We start from the raw sequence: 19274 nt of genomic DNA on the forward strand, positions 1-19274 counted from the left end.
TGGGAAAGATCAATGCTCATGCGATGTACATGCACATCACACCTCAAGATGGCTCATCCTCTACAAAGAAGAAAGAAAAGGACTTAGCATTCAAAGCTAGCCAAGAGAAGGACAAAGCAAGACTTGAGTATGAGAGCTCAAGTGATGATGAAGTTGATGATGCAAGTCTTGCTCTCATGGTGAGAAAAACCGCCAAGATGCTAAAGAAGCTCAACAAGAGTGGCATCAAGTTTGATGGCAAGAAGAAGAAGTTCTTCACTAGCTCTAGAAGGAAGCCAATATCTGAGATGGATTACTACAATTGTGGAGAACTTAGTCATCTAGCACACCAATGCACCAAGCCCAAGAAAGACAAGTTCAAGAACAAGTACAAGGGCAAGAAAGATGACTCAAGTAATGAAGAAGAAGATGAGAAGAAGAAAAATAAGCCATACAAGAAGAGAGATGGCAAGAAGAAAGACTTCTACAAGAAGAAGAAGAGTGGAAAGGCATACATCATCGGTGATTGGCTCACGGACATTGATTCATCTAGTGGCTCATCCGATGATGATAGTGACAACGAGAAGGTGGCCACCATTGTTATTGACTCTTCATTATCTTCACCGCCACCACTGCCATCATCCTCTACACACCTATGCCTTATGGCCAAAGGTGAACGCAAGGTATCAAATGATGATGATAGTAGTGGTGATGAACATGCTAGTAATGATGATAGCGATAGTGATGATGATAAATATGAATCACCTTCTTATGATAATCTTCCTAGATTGCTAAAACAATACACTAAGATCATTATAAAGACTAGAGCTAAGAATGAAAAGCTAGAAGCTAAGAATGATTCACTTTTAGCAAAATGTGATATGGCGGAAAAGGCTAGTATTGAGCTTAGAGAAGCAAATGATGCTATATCATCCAAACTCAAGGAGCTCAAATTTTCTAAGAAAGAGCTTAGAGATAAACATGATAAACTTGATAGGATACACAATGAGCTCATCACTAGCCATAACAAGCTAAAAGAAGAATATACAACTCTAAAGATCAATCATGATAATCTTGTTATTGCTTAAGAATTCTTATCCAATGAGCCACATGATGCTACTAACGATGTTGTTAAGATTGATATAGCTACATCATATGATGATTTGATCATTGAGAGCATTGAGCAAAGTTCTAGTAGCGAGGGCAAGCAAGTGGTTGAGGCCAATGATTATGATGAGTTTGTCAAGCTCAAGAATGACAATGAAAAGCTCAAGAAAGATCTTGAAGAGATCAAAAGCCACAACACTATTGTGCAAGAAACTCTTGATCATGATGGTGACTTGATCCTTGAGAATGAGAAGCTCAAAGAAGAGAACAAGAAGCTCAAGGAAGAGAAAAACAATGATGCTCTCAAGGAAGAAAACAAGAAGCTCAAATTAGAGAAAGAGCATCTCAAGATTGGATTGAGCAAGTTCACAAGAGGCAAGTATCTACAAAGTGAGCTACTTATGAACACCGTCATGAAGATGGATAGAAGTGGCATTGGGTATTTGGCAAACCAAGAGAAGAAGGCTCAAGCTCAACAACAACACAAGTCAAAGCCAAAGCCAAAGAGATGTTTTGAGTGTGAACAAGAAGGTCACTTTGCCCATGAGTGCCAAACTCCACCACCACAACCCTTGCCCAAGCATGCTAGACCTTTTGCCTTCAATGCTCACTACATGCTTAGAAAGGATTCTAGTGGGAAAATGAAAGTCATGTTCTTAGGACCTCCCAACAAGAATAGGCCTAAGAAAATTTGGGTTGCAAAGTCACTTGTTGAGAAGGTGAAGGGCCCTCAACAAGTTTGGGTTCCTAAAGCTTGATCTCTTGTGTGTAGGTGAACTACAAGACTGGTGGAAGTCATTGGGTTATTGATAGTGGTTGCACACAATATATGACCGGTGATCCTCGTATGTTCACCTCACTAGATGAAGAAGTAGATGGACAAGAAAGAATCACATTTAGAGATAACTCAAAGGGCAAGGTTAAAGGATTAGGCAAAGTGGCAATATCAAATGATCATTCTATCTCAAATGTGCTATATGTTGCTTCATTAAGCTTCAACTTGCTATCCGTTGGACAATTGTGTGATCTTAGCTTCCAATGCTTGTTCGCCGAGAAGGAAGTTATTATATCTAAGAAGGATGATGATCAAGTGATATTCAAAGGATTTAGATACAACAACCTATATCTAGTGGATTTCACCTCCAAAGATGCAAATTTGAAGACTTGCCTATTCACCAAAACAACACTTGGGTGGCTATGGCATAGAAGACTTGCTCATGTTGGGATGAGCTCACTCAAGAAGCTAATGAAGAATGATTTGGTGAGAGGGTTGAAGGATGTGAAGTTTGAGAAGGACAAGCTTTGTAGTGCATGTCAAGCCGGCAAGCAAGTTGCAAATACTCATCCAACCAAAGCTTTCATGTCAACCATAAGAGTGCTAGAACTCCTTCACATGGATTTATTTGGACCAACAACATACAAGAGTTTGGGAGGAAATCTTTATTGTCTTGTGATTGTTGATGACTATTCAAGATATATATGGGTATTCTTCCTTCATGACAAATCCGAAGCTGCATCTTGCTTCAAGAAGTTTGCCAAGAGAGCACAAAATGAATTTGAAGTGAAGCTCAAGAAGATTAGAAGTGACAATGAGAAGGAATTTGACAACACAAACATAGAAGCCTATTATGATGAAGTTGGGATCAAACATGAGGTCTCCACAACATATACTCCTTAACAAAATGGTGTAGTTGAGAGAAAGAACCGAACATTGATTACTCTTACAAGAACAATGCTAGATGAGTACAACACCCCTGAAGCTCTATGGGCGGAAGCTATCAACACCGCATGCTATGCATCCAACCGCCTATTCCTTCAAAAGTTCCTTGGCAAGACACCTTATGAGTTGCTCAATGGAAAGAACCCGGATGTCTCTTTCTTTAGGGTGTTTGGTTGCAAATGCTACATCTACAAGAAGCGGCAACACCTAGGGAAGTTTCAAAGACATTGTGATATTGGTTTTCTTGTTGGTTACTCATCAAAGTCAAAAGCATATAGAGTATTTAATCATGCCACCGGCTTGGTTGAAGAAACATATGATGTGGAATTTGATGAATCTAACAGCTCCCAAGGAGCACATGAGAATCTTGATGATGTAGGTGATGAACCATTGAGGGAGGCTATGAAGAACATTCCGGTTGGAGACATGAAGCCTAAAGATGATGTACAAGTGATTGATCCACCTTCTTCATCAAGTGTACCACAAGATTGTGATAAAGATGGGAGAGTAGAAAATGAAGATACTCATATCTCTCATAATCAAATGGTGGTACAAGCACAAGATGTTGATGCTCCACAACCTCCTCCTCAAGTGGTCAATAGAAAAAATACACCTCTACTACAAGATCATCCATAAGATCTCATCATAGGGAGTCCATCAAAGGGTGTAATGACTCACTCACAAAAATTTGCTTCATTTATTGCTCATCACTCTTTTGTCTCTTGCTATGAGCCTACCAAGGTAGAAGAAGCTCTTCAAGATCCGGATTGGATAAATGCCATGCATGAAGAGTTGAACAACTTCACCCGCAATGAAGTTTGGACTCTTGAAGAGCAGCCAAAAGGTGCAAGAGTCATTGGAACAAAGTGGGTGTTCCGCAACAAGCAAGATGATCAAGGCGTAGTTGTGAGGAACAAGGCAAGACTAGTTGCAAAGGGGTTCTCTCAAGTTGAAGGATTGGATTTTGGAGAGACCTTTGCACCGGTTGCAAGACTAGAAGCCATTCGTATCCTCCTTGCATATGCATCACATCATGAAATGAAATTATATCAAATAGATGTGAAAAGTGCATTTTTAAATGGCTTTATTAATGAACTAGTCTATGTTGATCAACCTCCTGGGTTTGAAGACCCTAGATATCCTAATCATGTTTATAGGTTGTCCAAGGCATTATATGGGCTTCAGCAAGCCCCAAGAGCTTGGTATGAGCACCTTCGTGACTTCCTCATTAAGAAGGGCTTCACCATCGGGAAGGTCGACACCATACTATTCACCAAGAAGCTTGATGAGCACATCTTCATTTATCAAGTGTATGTTGATGATATCATCTTTGGATCATCAAATGAAGATTTTTGTAAAGAGTTTGGTGATTTAATGTCAAAGGAGTTCAAGATGTCAATGATTGGAGAGCTTACATTCTTTCTTGGTTTTCTAGTCAAGCAAATGAGCATAGCACAAGTGATATGACATATAAATAATTCAAAGTAGAGAGCACACATGTCATATATCACGATCACATAGATATCACTATCACATAAATGTAGTTTGATACATAAAAGGAAACACATGAATGCATAATAGTGTATCACACATAAAACTCCAAATGTAATCGATAATCTAATAGATAAACTAAGCTCCCCCTAGATATATCGCTCCCCCTAAGACTAACATACTCGACCCCTCTCCCCCTTTGGTGTCAAACACCAAAACCTAAGGGTCGGTTGGCGGGGCTACAGCAGACGAGTCGGGCGCTGAGGTACGAGGAGCAAGCTGGAACTAAGTGCCATCATCATCTGAACCAGAGCTCTAAGCAGTCTGACCCTATGTAACTAGAAGCGATGCTGAAGCGGTCTGGGTCAGCCGGCTCTGATGATGCCACTGAGGAAGGGAGCATCTCTATAGTCCCGATAATAGGTGCAACTATCGAAGGACCTGGGACATGCAAATATGACGGAGTAGGCTGCCCTATCAACTCACTGAAAGTTGCTCCAAGACTCCTAGAGACTGAGGTATCTGGCACTAGTAGCGAGGAAGTCTGAGCTGGTGTGAAGCCCGTCTGAAGAGGTGTGAACAACGGGGCTAACACTGGCGAGGCAAACCACTAGGACACTTGCTCTATAGGTGAAGCAAACTATGCTGGTGGCTGTCCCTGACTCTAAAACCCACTAGGCTGTAAAGCTGGAGTCATAGAAGTGGTGGCAGGCTGACCAAGCTGGGGTGAAGGCTGTGGTGGTAGAACCCCAATAGCTATCACTACATGCTGCATAAATCCAAGGAGTTGCTACTGCATGAGGAGCTACTGCTAATACATGGCCTGCTGCTACTACTGTATGGCCTACTGCCACCGCTGAAACTCATCCTGCCAAGTCTAAAACTGTGCAAAAGTGGCGGTGGTCTTCTGAGCCTGGCGAGCTTAATCCTGCCTCATCCGCTCAAGTATGGCAAGTAGAGCGAGGTCTATCTGCGGTGCAGGTGGAGCTGAACTAGAGCTACCAGCCTCATGGTCATGTTGACGTGGAGGCATCTAAGGAATGTCCCGGTAGTCCTCATCTGAGCTATCACTAGGGTTGCTCTCGACCATCCCCTCCTATTGAGCATCAAGCTGCTCCTCCTCTATAGCTGCTATGCCCCTGATAGTCTTATCCTACTGAGCTGCAGTCTCTGGTACCTCTAGACATTGGCTCGGCTAGCTAGGTGTCCTCACTGCACTATGTCAGATCATCTGAGTCATGTTGTATGTAGGGAACTCTGTAGTAGCACCACTGTACTCTACCAGCATCTCTGGTGGCCTCACAAAAACTACCTTGTGGATCAAGAATGTAATCCAGTGACTATACGGCAGCTGCCTGTGATCCCTGAACCCCTTTGCAATAGTATCCTCCATCTCTGATAGAAGGAGATCCCAAATGTCAAACACTATCTGCTGCATCAGAGAGTTCAATAACCATAATTGTATGTCAGTCAAGCCCTCGCAATACCCCATCCTCAGAAGCAGTGTCCTCCTCATAATGGCATCAAGCACTCTAGCAGTGGGAGTAAGATCACTGGGTGTCCTGCTAGACCCCTCGCCGAATGGCTCTATGAAGCAGTGGCAGACTAGAGCTGTAGGGGGCACCATACCGCCATGAGGGCATCTAGGGGGCACTGTCTATCCATAGCAAACCTCATGTAGCCGGAAGGGCTGCTCCTGAAGCCTAAGTATCTCTCTGACCCTAGTGCTCGTTAGCCTGTAATCTCTACCACTGAATGTAAAGTGTATAAATCTGTGTTGTGGGTCAATCCAGAGTGTAGCATAGAACTGACGGACTCAAGATGGAACATATAAGCATGTCTGTCTAAGAAAATCTATTAGCCCTAGTAGGTAAGATAGGTAGGGGCGAATGTTCTCTCCAGCTGCTGCTACAATGGTCTCAATGTTATACACCCTCTGAGATCTGAATATAGCCCCACTGTTAAGATATGCATTATAAAAATCTTCCTCCAGAGGTGTGTAGAAACCCTCTGAAGCACGCTCATCCTGCCTCGATGGAAACCATTGCTCAAAGTCAACAAATCTGAGCTGCTGAACTTGCTTGGCCATGGCAGCCCTCAAATCCAAGTGGGTCACTGGAGGCGAACCCTGTGGTCTAGGCGATGGACGTGAACCCCTCCGCTGGGTCTTTGACCTCGGAGTGACTGGAGCATGGGTATGACCAGAGCGACGAAGCTATGGCTGAGGTGCCTGCTCTGTCTCCTTAGCCTGCTCTCGCTCCTGAGTCTGCTCTACTGGCTATGGCTCCTGCTATGACCCCCCTAAGGCTGACTCTCATCCAAGACAACTCGTCGTCCCGCAACCATGACAGTCCTAGCTGGACCACCATGACGGTGCTCAACCTACTCTAGTGTAGCTCTCATAGATGGAGAGAGCTGATCTGCGATCTGGACTCTACTCCTAGCACCTCCTACCTCTGCATGCTCTGCTGCTACTGCAACTATGGCTGCTCTATCTGTATCTGCATCTGGATACTTTTGCTTCTTTGTTGCAAGCTTCTTCATTGCCTTGCCTTTTTGATCTATAGGCAAGCGAGGCAAGGGCCTCGGATCCTCATCACCGGGACCACCTCCAACATTCTTGACATGAGTCATCTGATTGATCTAAAAAGAACAACTGTCGCTGACAAAGATCAACTACCAACTGTCACTTCCGAGGCTTGGCCTCGATCCGTACTCACGAGCTTGGCCCTGAGTTAACTGATGACTGCAAATAGGACCACAACGGCACCGACTCGCTGCACGATAGAATAGAGGATATACAAATAATTTTAATTATTCATCTAGAGATACGAAACCCAAGGAAAGCAAGCAATTAGATGCAAAATTAGAACCAAGGGCTTGCTACCTGACGAACCGGCGAAATGACAAGAAGAGGAACGGATTGGGGGACCACCGGGTCGGTAACAGGTGATTAGGGTTCCGGTGAAGTGCGGTGGCCGAGCAATGCAATGTAGGGTAGTGGATTAGGGCACAGGTGAGTAGGAAAGTGGCTCTGTTGCTTGCGATGGTAGGGACTCCCGCTTGGATCGGATGGCGGCGCTGGTGCATGGAGGCAGCACTGGTGAGGCGGCGCGGGCAGGGCACGGCGGCGTAGGCAGCAGTGGTGCGGCTGTGGGCAGGGGAGGCATGGGGACGGCATCGTGGGGCGCGGCGGCTGTGGTGCACGGCGCAGAGGCGCGGGCATGGTGTGAAGAGGCTCGGCGATGGCGCTCAGCACGGGCAGCGGTGGTGGTGGCACACGGCACGGAGGCGCGGGCACGGCGTGGAGAGGCTCGGCGGTGGCGCATGGCGCGGAGCTAGCGGCGGCACAGAGGACGGGCGGCGTGAGTTGCTGCGATGCTTGGACGAGCATGGTGGTGGCGAGGATGCAGAATAGACATAGGTCAAAAACCACACATGGAGATTTATAGTGCCCCCCACGGAGTAGAATAGGAAATGGAGAAGGGGGTTCGATTCCTGCATGATTTCTACTGACCGAACGCTCCGGTGGTAGCAACACAGTTTGCTTCACCTACAGAGCAAGTGTCCTAGTGGTTTGCCTCGCCAGTGTTAGCCCCGCAGTTCACACCTCTTCAGACGGGCTTCACACCGGCTTAGACTTCCTCGCTACTAGTGCCAGATACCTCAGTCTCTAGGAGTCTTGGAGCGACTTTCACTGAGTTGATAGGGCAGCCTACTCCACCATATTTGCATGTCTCAGGTCCTTTGATAGTTGCACCTATTACCAGGACTACAGAGATGCTCCCTTCCTCAGTGGCATCATCAGAGCCGGCTGCTCCAGTCATACTTGCACAGTCTATAGTAGCTCCAGTTGTTGATCCGACCTAGACCACTTCAGCGTTGCTTCTAGATATAGAGGGTCAGACTGCTCAGAGCTCTGGTTCAGATGATGATGGCACTCAATTCCAGCTTACTCCTCGTACCTCAGCGCCCGACTCGTCTGCTGCAGCCCCGCCGACCGACCCTTAGGTTTTGGTGTTTGACGCCAAAGGGGGAGAGGGATTGAGTATGTTAGTCTTAGGGGGAGCAACATATCTAGGGGGAGCTTAGTTTATCTATTAGATTATCTATTACATTTGGAGTTTTATGTGTGATAGACTATTATGCATTCGTGTGTTTCCTTTTATGCATCAAACTACATTTATGTGATAGTGATATCTACATGATCGTGATATATGATATGTGTGCTCTCTACTTTGAATTATTTATATATCATATCACTTGTGCTATGCTCATTTGCTTTGCTTCCACGTTTTACTCCGATGCAAATGAGCTTTATTACTTGTACTCATGCTTATTTTCATATCTTTTGAGTACATCATATTGGCTTGGGTCATATAAGCTTGCCTAAATCTTTTGTTCTTATTGTCAAAAGCATATATGAACCAAGTATGTTAAATACCTCAACTCTTTCACATACTCGAGGTAGTATTGTCATCAATTACTAAAAATGGGGAGATTGAAAGCATCTAGGCCCCTAGTTGGGTTTTGGTGATTAATGACAATACGTGATTAATATGACTAACGTGTGTTTTGTAGAGGCAATTAAGTTAGGTCATGGTAATGGAGATCGATTGGGCTATCATGCTAGTCATGCCCCTATGATGGAAATCGTTTCGATTTTCAAAGGATGGATGACAAGGTTAAGGATGTACTAGTTCTAAGTGTTGTTTGGTGTTAAAGAGACACTTAGAGTAGTTTAGGACTTTGTTTTTTTCCTTTAGCCATACTATTAAGGGGGTATGGATAGGTAGCTTGACCTATGTGAGTCTAGTGGGTTAGGTGTGGTGCACACTTGCTAAACCTAGCACTAGGTAGCTCCTAAAAAGCCCTTAGATCCATTGGAGCAAACTTCATTCATGTATGATCGAAAATTAGAAGTGAATGGAGGGTCAAATACTGACTGGACGCTGGCTTTGGTGTGACCAGACGCTGGCTTCGGTGTGACCGGACGCTAGCGCAGAGTCCGGTCAGTTCATTTGATCAAGGTGAAGTCGTCTAGAAGTGATCGGACGCTGAGAGGTGAAGTGACCGAACGCTGAGGGCCAGCGTCCGGTCGACTCTAGTAAGGTTCCAGAGAGGGAAAATCATGACCGGACGCGTCCGATCAGTGATGACCGGACATTGTCCAGCGTCCGGTCACCATTTGATCACTGGAATTCGGGGTGAACTAACTGGCGCGTCCGGTCAACATGACCGGATCGTCCAGTCACCCTGTAGAGGCACATAACGGTTCGTTTTTTAGCCCATGTTATAAATACTTCCTCCATGCGTGTGTGGGGATACTTTTGCTTATTCCAATAGCTGAGAAACATCTTTGTGAGTGCCAAGAAGAGTAAGGTCCTAGTGAGGTGATTGAGATTTGAGAATTCCAAAGAGAGTCCTCATTAGTGAGATCAAGAGTAGCAAAGTGTGCATCCACCCTTCTTATTAGGCTTATCGTGGTCAAGTGAGAGTTCGTGCTTATTACTCTTGGTGATCGCCATCACCTATACGGCTTGGTGGTGTTTGGGAGCTTGGTGATCATCCGGCGGAGCTTATGGATGACCCAACTCAAGTTGTGAGCGGTTGTGGGTGATTTATCGTGACGGAGTGTTAAAGAATCAACCCGTAGAGAGCACTTGATCCTTGCGCGGATCAAGGGGGAGCTACACCCTTGCGTGGGTGCTCCAACGAGGACTAGTGGGGAGTGGCGACTCTCCGATACCTTGGCAAAACATCGCCGTGTTCCTGCTTCTCTCTTTACTTTGAGCATTTCAATACTTGTCTTTACATTCATAGAATTACCATGCTAGAGTAGGATTGGAACTTAGGTTGCAAGACTTTTTGTGCGGTAGAACATTAGAAACACTTTCTAGGCACAAGGAGTTAATTGGGCTAATCGTTGGATTTAATTATTACAAAGAAATTTAGAATTAGCCTAATTCAACCCCCTCTTAGGCATCTTGATCCTTTCACTCCCTCCGATTAGTTAGCTAACATCCTAGTATTTCCATTTGTCCCTAGATTACTCTCCTCCCCAACCCTATTTCACTTGTCTTCAGAGATCGAAGGGTGCAACGCCAAGTTCCTTTTGGATGAGCTCGAGAAGCGCAGAGTTCTCCGCGCTCAACATCGATCATCTCTGCCTCACTGACCTCGAGAGGTGCTAGTTAGAGGCACTCAGCAAGGACCACACCACCTAGTTCGACTAATGCATCACCAACCTCGAGGTTCTCTGTCTTGAGTAGATCTGTGATAGAGATTAGCGAGTGGAAGCGCTGGAGTCTGCGGCAACGTCATTCGATGTCTGGTGTCCAGGAATCAAGGGAGTCATGGATGACCTCAAATTAGAGATGGAAAATTCACCAAACACTTTGACTGACACATTGACCAAGCCCCCGAGGTTGTTGGCACTACCTGAGTCGGTCACCGAACGCTCACCTGTCAAACTTTTGACTGACAGGCCCAACGGCCACTGCTCTGCACCACTAATAGCAAATATAATAAGGGGCTAAGAGTGGGCTTTTATGCTAATGTGGACGAGAGAGGAGAAAAGCGGTCTGTAAGTTTGCAGCTGAGCTTTAAAAACTTTGTAAGAGAAGAAAGTGGGACATGTATTAATGATGAAATATCTCTTGCTAACTCATTACTATACGTGTGGGCTGATAGTGAGTTGTAAATGTTTATACAGCCAGCAGCAAAAAGACTATATTGTTAGCTTTGCTCTAATGGTTAGGGGTTAAGTAAAATTTTTCCTTGCAACAATGAGGATTGGCACTACATCGGTTTCTTCACACTCTTATGGTTGTCATTTCCTTTGTGGTTGGACATTTAAAGCTAAGGCCCCGTTTAGTTGGCTGCCCAATTTGGCGCCGTCGAAATTTGTTTTTACTGTAGCGCACTGTAGCATTTTGTTTGTATTTGATAATAATTGTCCAATCGTTGACTAATTAGACTCAAAACGTTCGTCTCGTAAAGTACAACCAAACTGTGTAATTAGTTTTTGATTTCGTCAACATTTAGTACTCCATACATGTACCGTAAATTTGATGTGACAGGGAATCTTCTTTTTGCATAGTGCCAAAATTTGGATTTTGGAGTAACTAAACAAGGGCTAAGATCACATAGCATATTGAACTTCCCCATGTTGATTTTCTTGTCTGGGCATAGAAAGATGGAGGGTGATGGGACAATGATGCACGTCAAGGCAATGGCTATGAATTGTGGTGTGGCGCCGAAATGCTGAGGGGGTAAGGTGTCAGAGGTAGCAAGGCCCGACATGGCGTGTAGAGTTTGGTGGGAGAAATTAATGGTGGTGGTGGAGAAGAGTGTGTCCTCTAGGAGGCAGCCCGTGCTGGAGAGATGTGATAGAGAGGCTAGTTGAGGGAAAAGGATGAGTGAGGAGAGACAATGCATGGGTGGAATGCATGAGGAAGTAAAGGTATTTTAGTCTACTTTCAACTAGCTATGAAAAATATTAGGGTATACTAGACGAGCTATTTTGTGACTAATTTTTAGCTCTAATTAATATTTAGTCCTAACTCATTTAAATAGGCCATAAAGGCATATGATTACATAACAACCAATAGAGAACCTCCACTCACATAACTATTTAAAGCATACACTTATGCTTATAGCAATGGGCAATAGTTATAGCAAATCTCAACAACTCCAAGAATCAGACAGGTGGAGAAAGAAGAGAGAAAAAGAAAGAATTGATCAAAACATTTTACAAGCCCTGCCTAGGAAAACATATTGTTTATAAACATCTTATGCTATATACAGGCGTTATTAGAATTATTAAACAGTTTATTATGGGCATTATGAAAATGAAGGTTTGAAAATTCAGAAACGCTCTAACCTAATTATTTGACATTCAGAGGCTCCACCCACTCTCTACACCACCCATGTTGTGCCCACTCACCTGCTGCACAGCCACCCCTCGTGCCGCCCCACCCGGCGCTCTGTGCGTCGTCGCCCAGCTCCGCATTGCGCTGATGAGCTCCATGCAGCCCGCGAGCGCACCGGTGACCTCCAAGCGCCACCCACCCGCCCTCTGCACACTACCGCCTATGCTACTCCCTACACCCGCCCTCAGGCGCCGCTCTTGGCTCCGTGTTGCCAACGAGCGCACTAGTGACCTCCATGCGCCGATGAGCCTCCATTCGCCGAAGCAACAAAGAGATGTTTGCACTGAAAGAGCATGTTGCAAACATATGTTTCAAGTGTTTCAGGTGTATCAAATGTATGTTGCAAGTGTTTTATATCGATGTTGCAAAAGTAGATCGGATGTTGCAAAAGTAGATCGGGATGTTGCATATGTTACAATGGCTATACACATATGTTTCAAGTATATGTTCCAAATGTTTTATCTTTATCAGACATGTGTTGCAAGTGTTTTCATCTGGACGTTGCAGAAGTAGATCTAGATGTTGCATATACATCCATGTTGCAAGCGTATGTTTCAAGTGTTTTAGGTGTTTCATAGTCTATTGGAAGTGTTTTATCTGGATGTTGCATATGTTTGCAATGACTTTCAAGTGTTTTGCAAGTGTATCAGATGTATGTTGCAAGTGTTTTAGCTATTTTCGAACGTATGTTGCAAGTCACCTAGGTGTTGCAAAAGTAGATCTAGTGTTGTACATGTTGCAATGGACCCACGTATCGCAGCCACCCATTGTAGTTGCTGGGTGACATCCAAGCGGGGGCAGGCTCGCTGCTAGGGTGCCACCAAGCGGACGCAGAGAAACCGAGCACAGGCATGGGGGCCCATGCGGTGGGGCACATGAAAAAATAGGCAGTGCGGCCTCTTTCTTCACATGGGCACCGTCCAACGCTAGCGCCCCGAATTAGACATCCGGGTGCTAGCAACTCCGTTGAAAATAAACAAATGGAACGCTCATTTGTGGTGTTCTAATAAATATCATTATTGTTCCACCAATTTAAAGCCATACACTTCCATTATCCATCGGCAATGTCCAATGAAGGGATATAAATATGAATGAATTCATGTGAAGAAGAAAAAAGAGAAAGAACAAAACGAGAAAAGAAATGGGAAATGGTGGAAAAGAAACGGCTAGGAAAAATGTCCCATAAGAAGCTTGTGCTGTGTGGGTGCTCCCCCTTGACCCATTAACCAACCCCGGAGCCCGGAGGTCCGAAGTAGACTACCACAGCTGGGCCGCCGCCCTTGATCCTCGCTATAACTGAGAGTACAGACTACAGACGACTAGGATACCGCCGCCGCAGCCCTAGACCAGCCACTAGGTGCCGGTCTTCGTCGCTCTGATCACCAACGATGAGCACCCACCAGCCACCAGGTATTCCACCCCTTCTCTTCCCTTTCTGATGCGAGAAATCGAGCACCCAAAGCTATTTGATTATTTGATTGATGCCTTAACTATGTTTTTTCCCAAAAATTATCTGGTATACATGTGTACATCCATGTCTTCTTTACTGGATTGACCCCTACAGTCAAGACTTTATGGAATTTGGTCTGACAATGATAGGATCATCAGGTAAATTTGGTGTTATCGACATCTTCCTCACCAGCCTCTGAAGGAGGAGGGCACTACCAGATCACTCGATGATCTCTATTGCATCTACCGATGGCGATGATTATGGTTAGTTTCTCAGTCCACTAATGTGTTCACATTAACTAGATTATAGATCTTGTGTCTTGGCTCCTAATTCTCTAATACCGTGGCATCACTAATCTAGTTCATGAAACCCCAACGTGTGGATTATGCCTCAGATTAAGTCAATTATGAGGTTAGTATACTCTAATTAGTGCCCTAAAGCTCATGGTTAGTCATAATTAACCATGATTATCATGATTAGGCCCTAAATTAATCACGCCTAAGTATATTGTGCTCTAGTTGTTTAGATCATATCGTTTTTCATGTTTTGGGCCTAGGTTTAGTTAATCCCCATGGTTAATCACGGGTTCATCACATGTTAGTGCTAATTTTACCCAAATGAAGCCAAATTAGCATCTAATTTTTCCTCAGCTAATGATCTCCATGGGCAATTAGCATCTGGCCATGATGAATCTCACTAAATCAACGCGCACTAAGAGGCTAGGGTTCGGATCAGCATGCAGAAAAGATGGGAGAAAATTGATTTTGGTTGAACTCAAGTTTTTCTCCAAAATTTCCTAGACCTACATAGGGTTAAAGATATATGTAACTGGACAAGGTAGTTCTATGCATCAAGTGTTTTCAATCAACTCTTATAACCTAATGCATCAAACATAAATGACTCAAGTGATCTTTTGTAAAACATGGGAGACTTAGAATGCTCCAGGGCTTACCTTTGAGAAAAGAGGTTGGCTAGTGATCTGGGCACTTAGGGAGATCTTTGGGAGTCTGCTCCTCTTCTCCTAGAGCTATGGCCTGAGGCATCTCCTGCTGATCCTGCTCCTCTTCTTTATTGAACTCTAATAGAGTTATTTCTTTGGACGATCCTATATACATGAGCATGACATAAGATATCACAAATGCATATATGATGACATGTATAATATGATATGGTGTGATGAATGCATCTTCATAAGTGTTTTCAATAGCATTGCATTAAAGTAATAACAAGTTGCATCTTATTTTACTGAACAGGCGCATATCTCTTCACTACTACTTAAGCAAACACTTATGTAAACCATTTTCTAGATGGCAAGACAATAGCCACTTGTTTTGATCATAACTAGAGTTATACAGATTAAAATAATATGGTTATGGATATTATGGAAAGTTTATGAAATTGCCTATAACTTTATTTTAATAATCTTAATGTGATTTAGCAGTTATCTAGGTCAAACAAATCAATCCCTTAGATCTGTCTAGAGAGCAAGCATTTCTGATAGCAGACTTCTAACAGCTATAATTCTTAAATCACAAGGCCTATGATTATAAAAATTTAACACCAAGTAGATAAGCAAGTTATCTACAACTTTGTTATTAACAAGTTTTACAGAAGACACGATCATCATCATGGAATTATCATCATAACCGAAACTATACATGGAGCCATATAGTTGAATTATAAAGCAATAATTAACTAGTTGTATACTACCAATTGCTTTTAAACCTAACTAATAACATCAACATATCACATGCATCTCAAGAACCACATAAAACATCATGGTTAAACATAACTAATTTATTTATATCCATTTATTAATTTACTCAGATAATAGGGTGATTTAAAGGATAAATATTTTCATTGCTTAATAAATTCTAAAAAAATCACAATAGCCTAAAAATGACCTTAGTAGCCTACTATACAAATTTTATGCCATTTGGATAAATATAACTACCTCAACAAAAATGACAAGTTACATAGGATTATTTTAGCAAAAATAGTTTAGCATAGTGAAAAGTGTCAAACAATAGATATAATATTTTTCTTACATTCCTCCTAGCATAAGAATACTATGTAAAAATTTTCATGATCATATGTTATGTATTTTTACCCCAATTAATTCCACTAGAAACTAGCAATTAATTAGGATTAAATATGAAGTTCATATTAAAAGTATGCTTATAGTAGGTTTAAATTTTTTCCTAGCTAGAGCATGTAAACACAAGACCAACAAAATTGGAATCATAATTTTATCACTTTTCTAACTCAAGCTATGTAATTTACAATATAGAAATCATTTAAAAAGCATGTATCTATCTACATTTTATTCTCCCAGAAAAATACCATAAAAAGTACATCTCATATTTTTTATCAAATACTACACTTCAATATGAAACTAACAAAATTTAGTTCACCCCATTTGGACACTCAGTTTGTGCAGTGTTTAATTTTCTGTTTTATTTTTCTAGATTTGAATGCATGTTTCAAAAATTCATATATAGAGCTAGGAGTGTCCAAATGGGGTCAACCAAATTTTGTTAGTTTCAAATTGAAGTGTAGTATTTGATAAAAATATGATATGCACTTTTTTTGGCATTGTTCTTAGAGAATAAAATGGAGCTAGATAAATGCTTTTTAAATAGTTTCTATCTTGTAAATTGCATAGCTTGAGTTAGAAAAGTGATCAAATTGTGATTCCAATTTTCATGGTCTTGTGTTGACATGATCTAGCTAGTAAAAATATTAAACCTACTATAATCATACTTTGAATATGGTCATCATATTTAATCCTAATTAATTGCTAGTTTCTAGTGGAATTAATTTGGGTAAAAATACATAACATATGATCATGCAAATTTTTACATAGTATTTTTACGCTTGGAGGAATGTAAGAAAAATTTTAAATTTGTTGTTTGACACTCTTTACTATGCTAAACTATTTTTGCTAAAATAATCCTATGTAACTTGTCATTTTTGTTGAGGTAGTTATACTTATCCAAATGGCATAAAATTTGTATAGTAGGCTATTAAGGTAATTTTTAGGCTACTATAATTTTATCAAAATTTATTAAGCAATGGAAATATTTATCCTTTAAATCACCCTATTATCTGAGTAAATTAATAAATGGATATAAATAAATTAGTTATGTTTAACCATGATATTTTCTATGGTTCTTGAGATGCATATGATATGTTGATGTTATTAGTTAGGCTGAAAAGCAATTGGTAGTATGCAACTAGTTAATTATTGCTTTATAATTCAATTAGATGGCTACATGTATAGTTTTAGCTGTGATGATAATTCCATGATGATGATGGTCCTTTCTGTAAAACATGTTAATAACAAAGTTATAGATAACTTATTTATCTACCTGATGTTAAATTTTCATAGTCATTGGCCTTATGGTTTAAGAATTATAGCTGATAGAATTCTACTATAAAAAATGCTTGCTCTCTAGACAGATCTGAGGGATTGATTTGTTTGACCTAGATAACTATTGAATCACATTAAGATTATTAAAAGAAAGTTGTATGCAATTTCATAAGATTTCTAGAATGTCTACAACTATATTATTTTGATGTGTATAACTCTAGTTATGATCAAAACAAGTGGCTGTTGTCTTGCTGACCAGAAAATAATTTACATAAGTGTTTGCTTAAGTAGTAGAGAAGAGATATGCGCCTATTCAGTAAAATAAGATGCAACTTGTTATAACTTTAATGCAATGCTGTTCAAAACACTTATCAAGATGCATTAATCACACCATATCATATTATACATGTTATCATATATGTATTCGTGATATCTTATGTTATGCTCATGCATATAGGATCGTTCGAAGAAATAACTCTGTTAGAGTTCAACAAAGAAGAGGAGGAGGATCAGTAGGAGACGCCTCAGGCCGTAGCTCCAGGAGAAGAGGAGCAGACCCTCGAAAATCTCTCTGAGTTTCTGGATCACCGGCCAACCTCTTTCCTCAAAGGCAAGTCCCGGGGCATTCTAAGTCTCCCATATTTTATAAAATATCACTTGAGTCCTTTATGTTTGATGCATTAGGTTATAAGAGTTGATTGAAAACACTTGATGCATAGAACTACCTTGCCCAGTTACTTATACTTTTAACCCTATGTAGGTCTAGGCTCGAATATATGCTTAGCCATGCTTAGACCGGTAGAAGTCGGGTGATTCCCTGTTACCTACGAGATATAGGTGGATACCGAAGCACGGTTGACTATATTTGCTATTGTGGAAAAGAACCATGGGGTAATGTAAATGAAGGCTAGGCGGAGTCTATGTGTAGGTGGACTCATGTGATTCCGTCTGCGCCGATTAAGGGCCGTACCGTTGTTGGTATTTCTGACAAGATTGAATGCATGTCTCTCACTTAGCTGGCCGGATAACTCGTTCCGTCCGCGAAACCAAGTAGCTCAACTCAGACCGGGCCTCGTTCTTCACGGGCGCCGAGGTGAGGCCATTCGACAAGGCTGCATGTGGCTAGGCTGCACACACCCACAGGCGAAGGGTCTCATGCTGGTGCCTCCATCTTCCCTGCCTCACTGAGATCTCCAAGTTCCCTGCCTCACGAGAAAAGCAAAACGGAGGGAGAAAAAAAATGGAGATTAGAGTTTAGGTTCTGGGGGTCACCGGTTTTGCTCGAGGCCAGACTCGTGTGAGCCATCGATATTGATTTGACAGTGAAGATCGCACAGTCCATTAGCAAGCCGGCAATGGAGATCATGCGCGGCCAAGGCCCAATAGGGAGCCACGCCGTGCTCAGCAAGCCAGGCCAAATGCGGCCTCTTATGGTTCGTTTACTTGGTACACGTAAAATAAATAAAAAAGTGTCATAATCCATTAGAAAATACCCCAGAGTTACTAGGCTTTTTAGGGCTATAAAATAAATCGTTTGGGCTTCTTATTTTTCAGTACATTATTCACCGTTTAATGTTTTTCAGCAGCAGTGTTTAAATAAGTCATGATGTTTATTGGACATAATTGCTAAAATTGGGCTGACTAAATGTGCATTATCATTACTATTATTATTTTGGGATAATTTGTTGCCCATTAGAAAATCATGCATTGTTTAATTTTCAAGAAAACGGCTGCTTGAGTGGCATAATTTTAATATAGTAACTAGAAGGATATCCTGCGTGTTGTTGCGGAAATCGTAGATAATTTTAACTGAAATTATACTATTTATATTTATTTATATTACACATTCATTTACATTATTGCTCTATAAACAATTTTGTAAAAGATACAAATCAAAGTGTGTCAAATGACGTCTTTATCTAACCATACCTAATAAATTGTGTCACATAATTGGAAAGGTGAATAATAATCCATTCAATATAGATGACAACCAAACTTCCAAACAAACCATGTAGATTAATAGAAACAAAAATCAAAGTAGGCGTCCAGTGCGCACCCATATGTACCAAAAATAAGTAGCAGCAAAAGATAGCAAAAAATAAATGTGATCTTAGGGCCAGTTTAGTTCCCCAAAATTTTGCCAAATTTTTTCAAGATTCCCCGTCACATCAAATCTTTGGACGCATACATGAAGCATTAAATATAAATAAAAAATAAAAC

Source organism: Miscanthus floridulus, chromosome 14 (genome assembly GCF_019320115.1).
Source record: "Miscanthus floridulus cultivar M001 chromosome 14, ASM1932011v1, whole genome shotgun sequence".
NCBI classification, from domain to species: domain Eukaryota; kingdom Viridiplantae; phylum Streptophyta; class Magnoliopsida; order Poales; family Poaceae; genus Miscanthus; species Miscanthus floridulus.